The following is a 10,490-nucleotide window of genomic DNA, read 5'->3' as shown; positions in this document are numbered from 1 at the left end:
ACATTACACTCACAGAAGTTCCAAAGGAATTAAGACATTTCAAATGTCATATCATGTATATATGCAGTGTTTATCGATGTGAAAATAGTTAAAGTAGAAAAGGGAATATAAATAAACATAATTATGGGTTGTATTTAAAATGGTGTTTGTTCTTCACTGGTTGCCCTTTCTTGTGACAACAGGTCACAAATCTTGCTGCTGTGATGGCACACTGGTATTTCACCCAGTAGATATTGGGTTGCTTTCACATTTTTTGTGGATCTGTGTAATCTGAGGGAAATATGTGTCTCTAATATGGTCATACATTGGACAGGAGGTTAGGAAGTGCAGCTCAGTTTCCACCTCATTTTGTGGGCAGTGAGCACATAGTCAAAGCTTTCCTCTCAAGAGAAGACAGGGTATGTACAGACTCAGTCCGCTGCGGCGGCCTTTCTCAATAGCAAGGCTATGCTCACTGAGTCTGTACATAGTCAAAGCTTTCCTTAAGTTTGGGTCAGTCACAGTGGTCAGGTATTCTGCCACTGTGTACTCTCTGTTTAGGGCCAAGTAGAATTCTAGATTGCTCTGTTTTTTTGTTAATTCTTTCCAATGTGTCAAGTAACTATCTTTTTGTTTTCTCATGATTTGGTTGGTTCTAATTGTGTTGCTGTCTCTCTCCCTCCCTTCCCCTCCCCTCTCCCCTCTCCCCTCCCTCCCCCTCTCCCCTCCCTCCCCCTCTCCCCTCTCCCCTCTCCCCCCTCCCCCTCCCCTCCCTCCCCCTCTCTGCTATATTTACCGTGCCTCCTGATGGTGGTCCCTTAAAAGGTCCTGACGGTGTCTTCAGCATTCTGCCGAGTGGCAGCATTATTTTAGTTCTGTGGCCGCTGCTCGTCCTGTCCCCTCCACTCCCATTGCTGTTCTGCCTGGTTTAGGACTTGCTTTGGATACTTTTGGAGTTGCACCCCCTGTCCTGTTGGTTTCAACGATTGAAAGATTTTCAGTTTTGGTGAGTGAAAATGGTTTTAATTCATATGCTTTTGTATAATGAAATTAAACTCCAATCTATATTTTGCATATATTGTCTAATGGATAATAGTAGGCCTATATCTAGGCTATTGAGGACTATATTTATTACCATAGGCCTGAATGTATATAATTTATTATTAAGTTACATTAATGTCACCTTCACTAATACTTGGTTGTCCCAGTATTGTTTCATTTGATGAATGTAGCTAACATAACAATTCTGAGGAAACTAACTTACCTTCCAATGTATTCATTTAATTTTCATATGTTTTTATTGCCTAACTCTCATAATGGTACTAAGACTGAGTTCATATGTGCAGTTGGATAGTGCATGGAGACCTAATTTTAGAATAAGGGCCCAGAGGCCTACCTTAAGTCATGTTACATAGCATCTTTAGACATCCTAAATAGATTATCTGGTACTTTTTAGCCAGTAGTTCTGAAAGTAGCACTCACAAGCCAAAAGCGGTTCATGGAAATAGCCGTCTACATCACATATGTGCAGATATGTGCACCACGTCATTACTCTCTCTCTCTCTCTTCTGTGTCCACTGAGCTTTTGGGCCCGCCCTGCAACCTCATTGGATAACGCTGGGCAGGTCTCTTGCTAGGTGATACTCAAATGCGAGGGGCTGAAGCTCATTGGCTAGAACTCAAATTGCTAGGGGACTGGCCCACGTTGGGGGAAATGTAGGGAAAATGGCGCCGGCACAGCTTCAAGAAAACAGTTGCTTTCTAACTAGGGATTTGGTGGCGAATTGAGGTAAGACAGTAATTCTGGTCGAAGATGATGCATGTATGAAATACACATAGTGGAAGGTTTAAAAAAGACTTTTCTGACAGATGCCCATTCATTTCATCAGCTAGAAGTGTGTGGAAGTGTAGTGTACATGCTAGTGATTGCACCCTGTCAGACAGACCTCCACAGTATTTCTGTAGTATCTCTAATGATCTGATCATGGGTTGGTTGTCTACTACAGCAGATGGGGTCTATTTAGTTACCCAATACTCTTTTGTTTTGTTTGTCAACAATCAAATGAACAAATGTATTAAATCAAATGCTAGAGGAGCACATGCCCCAGTTTCCCATAGGAGCACATGTCCCAGTTTCCCATAGGAGCACATGTCCCAGTTTCCCATAGGAGCACATGCCCCAGTTTCCCATAGAAGCACATGTCCCAGTTTCCCATAGGAGCACATGCCCCAGTTTCCCATAGAAGCACATGTCCCAGTTTCCCATAGGAGCACATGCCCCAGTTTCCCATAGGAGCACATGACCCAGTTTCCCATAGGAGCACATGACCCAGTTTCCCATAGGAGCACATGACCCAGTTTCCCATAGGAGCACATGACCCAGTTTCCCATAGGAGCACATGACCCAGTTTCCCATAGGCTTACTACCAGAGCATCAGTCTCCTTTACCCTCCCAGGGTAGGCCTATCCATACCCATACCCACCCTGGGTAGACCTTTTCATACCCTTACTCACCCTGGGTAGACCTTTTCATACCCTTACACACCCTGGGTAGGCCTATCCATACCCATACTCACCCTGGGTAGACCTATCCATACCCATACTCACCCTGGGTAGGCCTATCCATACCCTTACTCACCCTGGATAGGCCTTTTCATACCCTTACTCACCCTGGGTAGGCATATCCCGTCCATGACACCTGATGGGGCTCACCCTTTCCAGTGTTAGTCTGGCTCAAAATCTACTCTGGAATAGCACTTTAGTCTATCTCAGTTTCCAGTTTCCAGACTGAAGACTGAAGTGCTTGTTAGGCTGGAAGAGGAGAAGAAGTCAATTCGTTAAAGACACAATGTAGCCTACTAGTAAAGATTAAATTAATTGTGAACTTGGCTATTTCAATCAGATTCTTTTAATAACAGCTTTACCATTTTAATACACTGTGAACTAATCTAGAACTGTTATATTTAGTTGTCAATCAATAATAATATCAATTAAAACCATTTAAGCATAAATTGACATATTTAACTGCAAGCTTGAACTAAACCAACTATAACATAACCCCATCATAACCATAATCGGAATGTTTTACAGACTTATTTACACTGAGTAGATTCAAATCCTGTTCTGATTGAACTTAGCGTGTGGCGGGGAGCCTGGAGTCTGAACTTATCAGCCAGCCAGTCAGGATGTCTGCATCGTTCCACGTGAAACAGCACCACCACCACAGTGACAAGAAGCAGCAGCATGAGAGCATCAGCCATCACAGCTCTCGCTCCTCTTTTAGTCAGCTGTCATATGCTGCCCACAAGAGAATCCAGCACAGCACCATAGGGTAAGAACAGGAGGAAGAGGAGGATGAGGAGGACTGTGCCATCTCTCTACTGCTCCTCTCCTCTGCTGTTTGATCATTTATAATCTATCCGCAGGATTAACTCATATCCTGGCTGTAACAGTCTTGGTGTGGTGAAGTGACTGTTGTTCTAATACGACTAAAGATGACTGTAGTAGTAGTTTGTGTGTTGAGGGTTTTGCTTACTATATTGTGTTGACACAGGTATGTGACTGACTGCTGACTTGTATGTCTGGAGTAAATATGCTCTGTTGGCACCCTTGCCTCAATCTAAGTAATATAATAATAATGGATCAGTTTAAGATAGAGATAACTGGGTGTGTTGGCCTTCCGTATCTGCGGTGGAAGGTGGCCGAGCTACAGCGGGGTTTGTTAGACTATGAGACATGAAAACATCGGTTTGACCTATGGAGTGACCACCCCATGGAAAGGGAAGAGTCTCATGAACACCATGGTGTTCTCTGTTCTGCTCTACGACCACCACACGTGACACAGGACTCACCTGAAAGTAAGACATACAAACACATTGAAGTATGGAGGTAGGTTTGTGCCACCAAAAATAAGGGTTTAAATATGTAGATTCTTCAAACTTTATCCCTGTGATTTATTTTTTGACTGTCTTTTTTGCCGTTTATGAATGTGTTATTAAATGTGTTTCTGTGGACTAAATAAAAAAGGTTAATACCAAAAGGGATCCAAAAATTCCAAGTCAAATAGCGACATGATCCATGGCATGACCATTTTACAATACTTCGAGATTAGTTTAGTAACCCGTGGTACAATATCACACTGTTCTGTAGACACATGGTCAGAAGCTCCATGTTGGAGACATGCTGAAGGACCAGACTGAAGGCTTCATGTTGGAGACATGCTGAAGTGCCAGACTGAAGTGTCCATGTTGGAGACATGCTGAAGGCTCCATGTTGAAGACATGCTGTAGGCTGAAGGACCAGAATGTAGGCTCCATGTTGGAGATGCTGTAGGCTGAAGGACTCCATGTTGGAGACATGCTGAAGGTCCATGTTGGAGACATGCTGAAGGACCAGACTGTAGGCTCCATGTTTAAGACATGATGTAGGCTGAGGGCTCCATGTTTAAGACATTATGTAGGCTGAGGGCTCCATGTTTAAGACATGATGTAGGCTGAGATCTCCATGTTTAAGACATTATGTAGGCTGAGTGCTCCATGTTAAAGACATGATGTAGGCTGAGGGCTCCATGTTTAAGACATGATGTAGGCTGAGGGCTCCATGTTTAAGACATGATGTAGGCTGAGGGCTCCATGTTTAAGACATGATATAGGCTGAGAGCTCCATGTTTAAGACATGATGTAGGCTGAGGGCTCTATGTTTAAGACATGATGTAGGCTGAGATCTCCATGTTGGAAACCTGCTGTAGGCTGGAGGACCAGACTGAAGGCGCCCTGTTGGAGAAATGCAGTAGTCTGAAGGCTCCATTTTGGACACATGCTGTAGGGACCCTGCTGAATGCTTTTCTTCCTGCTGAGTGAACATGATCTCTTGCAGGCTGGGAGCCAGAGATATTCATGGAGAGAGCTGAGCTACATGTGTCTGCTTGAGAGGAAAACGACTCAATGACTGTACTATTGGGACATCATTTTTTACTGTTAATAATGACACTGATGTTGGCTGGCCTGTACAGGAACAGTTTAATAATACAATGCTTTGGTGGTGCCTTGGTGGAATGCTCACTGAACAGACCTGTATCTTTAGTCTTGGGATTCTAAACTTTAGCTTGTAACTATGTATTTGATGTGCCGTTAGAGGCTTAATCATAATTAGAATAGTGTAATTTTCCTGCTCTCTGTACTGCACTCTTAAAGAAAAACATGTGATCTAGAACCTTAAGGGTTTCTTTGGCTCTCCCAATAGGGGAACCCTTTGAAGAACCCTTTTGGGTTCCATGTAGGACCCTTTCCACGGAGGTTCTAAGTGGAACAAAAAAGGGTTTATCTCTTGAACCAAAAAGGGTTCTCCTATGGGGACAGCCTAAAACCCCTTTTCGAGTGTGGTGTTCCTCAGCTGAATGATCAGTGTGAATCTGTAGTTCCTCCAGCTGAATGATCAGTGTGAATCTGTAGTTTCTCCAGCTGAATGATCAGTGTGAATCTGTAGTTTCTCCAGTTGAATGATCAGTGTGAATCTGTAGTTTCTCCAGCTGAATGATCAGTGTGAATCTGTAGTTCCTCCAGCTGAATGATCAGTGTGAATCTGTAGTTCCTCCAGCTGAATGATCAGTGTGAATCTGTAGTTTCTCCAGCTGAATGATCAGTGTGAATGTGTAGTTTCTCCAGCTGAATGATCAGTGTGAATCTGTAGTTCCTCCAGCTGAATGATCAGTGTGAATCTGTAGTTCCTCCAGTTGAATGATCAGTGTGAATCAGTAGTTCCTCTAGCTGTTAGTGTTTAATACAAACTCTTCCAATCATGTGAACTCTCCCACTGCTGAACTCTACTCCAGCTCTCCAACAGTTCCTTTCCTTTCTTGGTCTCAAACAGACAAATGGAGGTGTGAGAGGCTGATGTATCTGTGGTGTCTGGTGTATCTGTGGTGTCTGGTATATCTGTGGTGTCTGGTGTATCTGTGGTGTCTGGTGTATCTGTGGTGTATATGTGGTGTCTGGTGTATATCTGGTGTCTGGTAGATCTGTGGTGTCTGGTAGATCTCTGGTGTCTGGTGTATCTGTGGTATATCTGTGTTGTCTGGTGTATCTGTGGTGTCTGGTGTATCTGTGGTGTCTGGTGTATCTGTGGTGTCTGGTGTATCTGTGGTGTCTGGTGTATCTGTGGTGTCTGGTAGATCTGTGGTGTCTGGTGTATCTGTGGTGTCTGGTGTATATGTGGTGTCTGGTGTATCTGTGGTATATCTGTGGTGTCTGGTGTATCTGTGGTGTCTGGTAGATCTGTGGGGTCTGGTAGATCTGTGGTGTTTGGTGTATCTATGGTGTCTGGTGTATCTGTGGTGTCTGGTAGATCTGTGGTGTCTGGTAGATCTGTGGTGTCTGGTAGATCTGTGGTGTCTTGTGTGTCTGGTGTATCTGTGGTGTCTGGTAGATCTGTGGTGTCTGGTGTGTTTGGTGTATCTGTGGTGTCTGGTGTATCTGTGGTGTCTGGTAGATCTGTGGTGTCTGGTAGATCTGTGGTGTTTGGTGTATCTATGGTGTCTGGTGTATCTGTGGTGTCTGGTAGATCTGTGGTGTCTGGTAGATCTGTGGTGTCTGGTAGATCTGTGGTGTCTTGTGTGTCTGGTGTATCTGTGGTGTCTGGTAGATCTGTGGTGTCTGGTGTGTTTGGTGTATCGGTGGTGTCTGGTGTATCTGTGGTGTCTGGTGTATCTGTGGTGTATCTGTGGTGTCTGGTGTATCTGTGGTGTCTGGTGTATCTGTGGTGTCTGTTGTATCTGTGGTGTCTGGTATATATTTTAGGTCTGGTTTATCTGTGGTGTATGGTTTATCTGTGGTGTCTGGTATATCTGTGGTGTCAGTTATATCTGTTGGGTCTGGTTTATCTTTGGTTTCTAATGTGTCTGTGGTATCTGGTGTATCTTTATCTATTTTGTCTGTTGTTTGCGTGTTGTTATTGTGTTTGTCAGGATCATGTCAGTTATTTCTGCTGTTCACTGGACTAGGTTCCACTATCAGTATATCTTCACATATGTATTTGTTTAGTGACACTGGTAACTTTCCATTCTTACATCTATCTCAGTAGTAACTGTTACTGTCAAGGTACATCCAGGTAGAACATCTGTAGCTATGACACAACTACTGTTGCTATGACACAACTACTGTTGCTATGACACAACTACTCGGTGTTAAAAATTGTAAAGCTCTGACTCTGTCTTTCTCTGTCTCTCTCTCTCTCTCTGTCTCTCTCTCTCTCTCTCTCTCTCTCTCTCTCTCTCTCTCGCTCTGTCTCTCTCTCTCTCTCTCTCTCTCTCTCTCACACCCGTCAGAGTGCAGCAGAGTTTTGTTGAATCAGAGAAGAGGTCGGAGTTCATACCTAGCCAGCTGCTGCCGCCGAGAGTCAAGAAGTACCTGGCCATGGACCCTGACACCAACGATGTCATTGGATACATAGTTCCTGTCTTCAGGACCAGGTGGGAGACTGGGATATAACATAGCGGCAGAGTAGCCTAGTGGTTAGAGCGTTGGGCTAGTAACCGGAAGGTTGCAAGTTCAAATCCCTGAGCTGACAAGGTACAAATCTGTCGTTCTGCCCCTGAACAGGCCGTCATTGAAAATAAGAATTTGTTCTTAACTGACTTGCCTAGTTAAATAAAGGTTAAAAAAAAATATATATATATAATATGTTTCAGATAGACATTTACACTGAATGATACAATATGTGCCTGTTGTTTGGGGATAAAAAAATAAATACACGTTTAACCTTTATTTACAGTGCCTTGCGAAAGTATTCGGCCCCCTTGAACTTTGCGACCTTTTGCCACATTTCAGGCTTCAAACATAAAGATATAAAACTGTATTTTTTTGTGAAGAATCAACAACAAGTGGGACACAATCATGAAGTGGAACGACATTTATTGGATATTTCAAACTTTTTTAACAAATCAAAAACTGAAAAATTGGGCGTGCAAAATTATTCAGCCCCCTTAAGTTAATACTTTGTAGCGCCACCTTTTGCTGCGATTACAGCTGTAAGTCGCTTGGGGTATGTCTCTATCAGTTTTGCACATTGAGAGACTGACATTTTTTCCCATTCCTCCTTGCAAAACAGCTCGAGCTCAGTGAGGTTGGATGGAGAGCATTTGTGAACAGCAGTTTTCAGTTCTTTCCACAGATTCTCGATTGGATTCAGGTCTGGACTTTGACTTGGCCATTCTAACACCTGGATATGTTTCTTTTTGAACCATTCCATTGTAGATTTTGCTTTATGTTTTGGATCATTGTCTTGTTGGAAGACAAATCTCCGTCCCAGTCTCAGGTCTTTTGCAGACTCCATCAGGTTTTCTTCCAGAATGGTCCTGTATTTGGCTCCATCCATCTTCCCATCAATTTTAACCATCTTCCCTGTCCCTGCTGAAGAAAAGCACGCCCAAACCATGATGCTGCCACCACCATGTTTGACAGTGGGGATGGTGTGTTCAGCTGTGTTGCTTTTACGCCAAACATAACGTTTTGCATTGTTGCCAAAAAGTTCAATTTTGGTTTCATCTGACCAGAGCACCTTCTTCCAGATGTTTGGTGTGTCTCCCAGGTGGCTTGTGGCAAACTTTAAACAACACTTTTTATGGATATCTTTAAGAAATGGCTTTCTTCTTGCCACTCTTCCATAAAGGCCAGATTTGTGCAATATACGACTGATTGTTGTCCTATGGACAGAGTCTCCCACCTCAGCTGTAGATCTCTGCAGTTCATCCAGAGTGATCATGGGCCTCTTGGCTGTATCTCTGATCAGTCTTCTCCTTGTATGAGCTGAAAGTTTAGAGGGACGGCCAGGTCTTGGTAGATTTGCAGTGGTCTGATACTCCTTCCATTTCAATATTATCGCTTGCACAGTGCTCCTTGGGATGTTTAAAGCTTGGGAAATCTTTTTGTATCCAAATCCGGCTTTAAACTTCTTCACAACAGTATCTCGGACCTGCCTGGTGTGTTCCTTGTTCTTCATGATGCTCTCTGCGCTTTTAACGGACCTCTGAGACTATCACAGTGCAGGTGCATTTATACGGAGACTTGATTACACACAGGTGGATTGTATTTATCATCATTAGTCATTTAGGTCAACATTGGATCATTCAGAGATCCTCACTGAACTTCTGGAGAGAGTTTGCTGTACTAAAAGTAAAGGGGCTGAATAATTTTGCACGCCCAATTTTTCAGTTTTTGATTTGTTAAAAAAGTTTGACATATCCAATAAATGTCGTTACACTTCATGATTGTGTCCCACTTGTTGTTGATTCTTCACAAAAAAAATACAGTTTTATATCTTTATGTTTGAAGCCTGAAATATGGCAAAAGGTCGCAAAGTTCAAGGAGGCCGAATACTTTCGCAAGGCACTGTAACTAGGGGATGTTCAGGTTTAGTTTAATTTATTTGTACCAAAGAAAACAAGTGGACAACAACAGTACAGATAAAAACAAATAAATAAACGGTGTGCAGGTGGTTGGAAGCACAAAATACTATATAAATACATTCGGTAAGTACAAAAATAAAAAAAGGTTTGTTAAAACACATAACAAAACCCACTAATAATAAATGTACAATTAACTGATCAGCAATCACAATGAGTAGTTTGGTTCATCAGGCTGACCTCCAGTCTTCCTGGAGGAGATTACTGAGTAGTTTGGTTCATCAGGCTGACCTCCAGTCTTCATGGAGGAGATTACTGAATAGTTTGGTTCATCAGGCTGACCCCCAGTCTTCATGGAGGATATTAATGAGTAGTTTGGTTCATCAGGCTGATCCCCAGTCTTCATGGAGATTACTGAGTAGTTTGGTTCATCAGCCTGACCTTCAGTCTTCATGGAGGATATTAATGAGTAGTTTGGTTCGTCAGTCTTCGCTTGAAGTTATTGAGGGATGATGATGTTTTGGCAATGTGAAAATAACAATTTCAGAGTACTCTGTATTTGATAAACAATTGACTATGTGGGGTGCTTCAGCGGGGAGGGTAAAGGTTATCACTCTGTCTTGTGTTAAAAATATGTATTTCAGAATTAACCTGTAAGAATCCATTGAAGGGTTTAGGTCAACTGGGACCTGGAAGAATCCATTGAAGGGTTTAGGTAAACGGTCTGGGACCTGGAAGAATCCATTGAAGGGTTTAGGTAAACTGGGACCTGGTAGAATCCATTGAAGGGTTTAGGTAAACTGGGACCTGGTAGAATTCATTGAAGGGTTTAGGTAAACTGGGACCTGGTAGAATTCATTGAAGGGTTTAGGTAAACTGTCTGGGACCTGGAAGAATCCATTGAAGGGTTTAGGTAAACTGGGACCTGAAGAATCCATTGAAGGGTTTAGGTAAACTGGGACCTGGTAGAATCCATTGAAGGGTTTAGGTCAACTGGGACCTGGTAGAATCCATTGAAGGGTTTAGGTACACTGTCTGGGACCTGGAAGAATCCATTGAAGGGTTTAGGTAAACTGGGACCTGAAGAATCCATTGAAGGGTTTAGGTAAACTGT

The 10,490-nt window shown here is 42.9% G+C and overlaps 1 long non-coding RNA gene across 1 annotated transcript; it reads left to right on the top strand.

Moving 5' to 3' along the window:
- The first annotated feature begins 808 nt into the window (after positions 1-808).
- On the top strand, positions 809-7,444 carry LOC139399448 (uncharacterized). The gene is made up of 3 exons (XR_011632075.1): positions 809-985; positions 3,117-3,310; positions 7,301-7,444. It is a non-coding gene; the product is annotated as an uncharacterized lncRNA (long non-coding RNA).
- Positions 7,445-10,490: the final 3,046 nt, after the last annotated feature.

Source organism: Oncorhynchus clarkii, unplaced genomic scaffold, assembly GCF_045791955.1.
Source record: "Oncorhynchus clarkii lewisi isolate Uvic-CL-2024 unplaced genomic scaffold, UVic_Ocla_1.0 unplaced_contig_6307_pilon_pilon, whole genome shotgun sequence".
Lineage (NCBI taxonomy): Eukaryota > Metazoa > Chordata > Actinopteri > Salmoniformes > Salmonidae > Oncorhynchus > Oncorhynchus clarkii.
The sequence above is the reverse complement of the archived record's forward strand: the minus strand, read 5'-3'. Positions and strand labels throughout refer to the sequence as shown.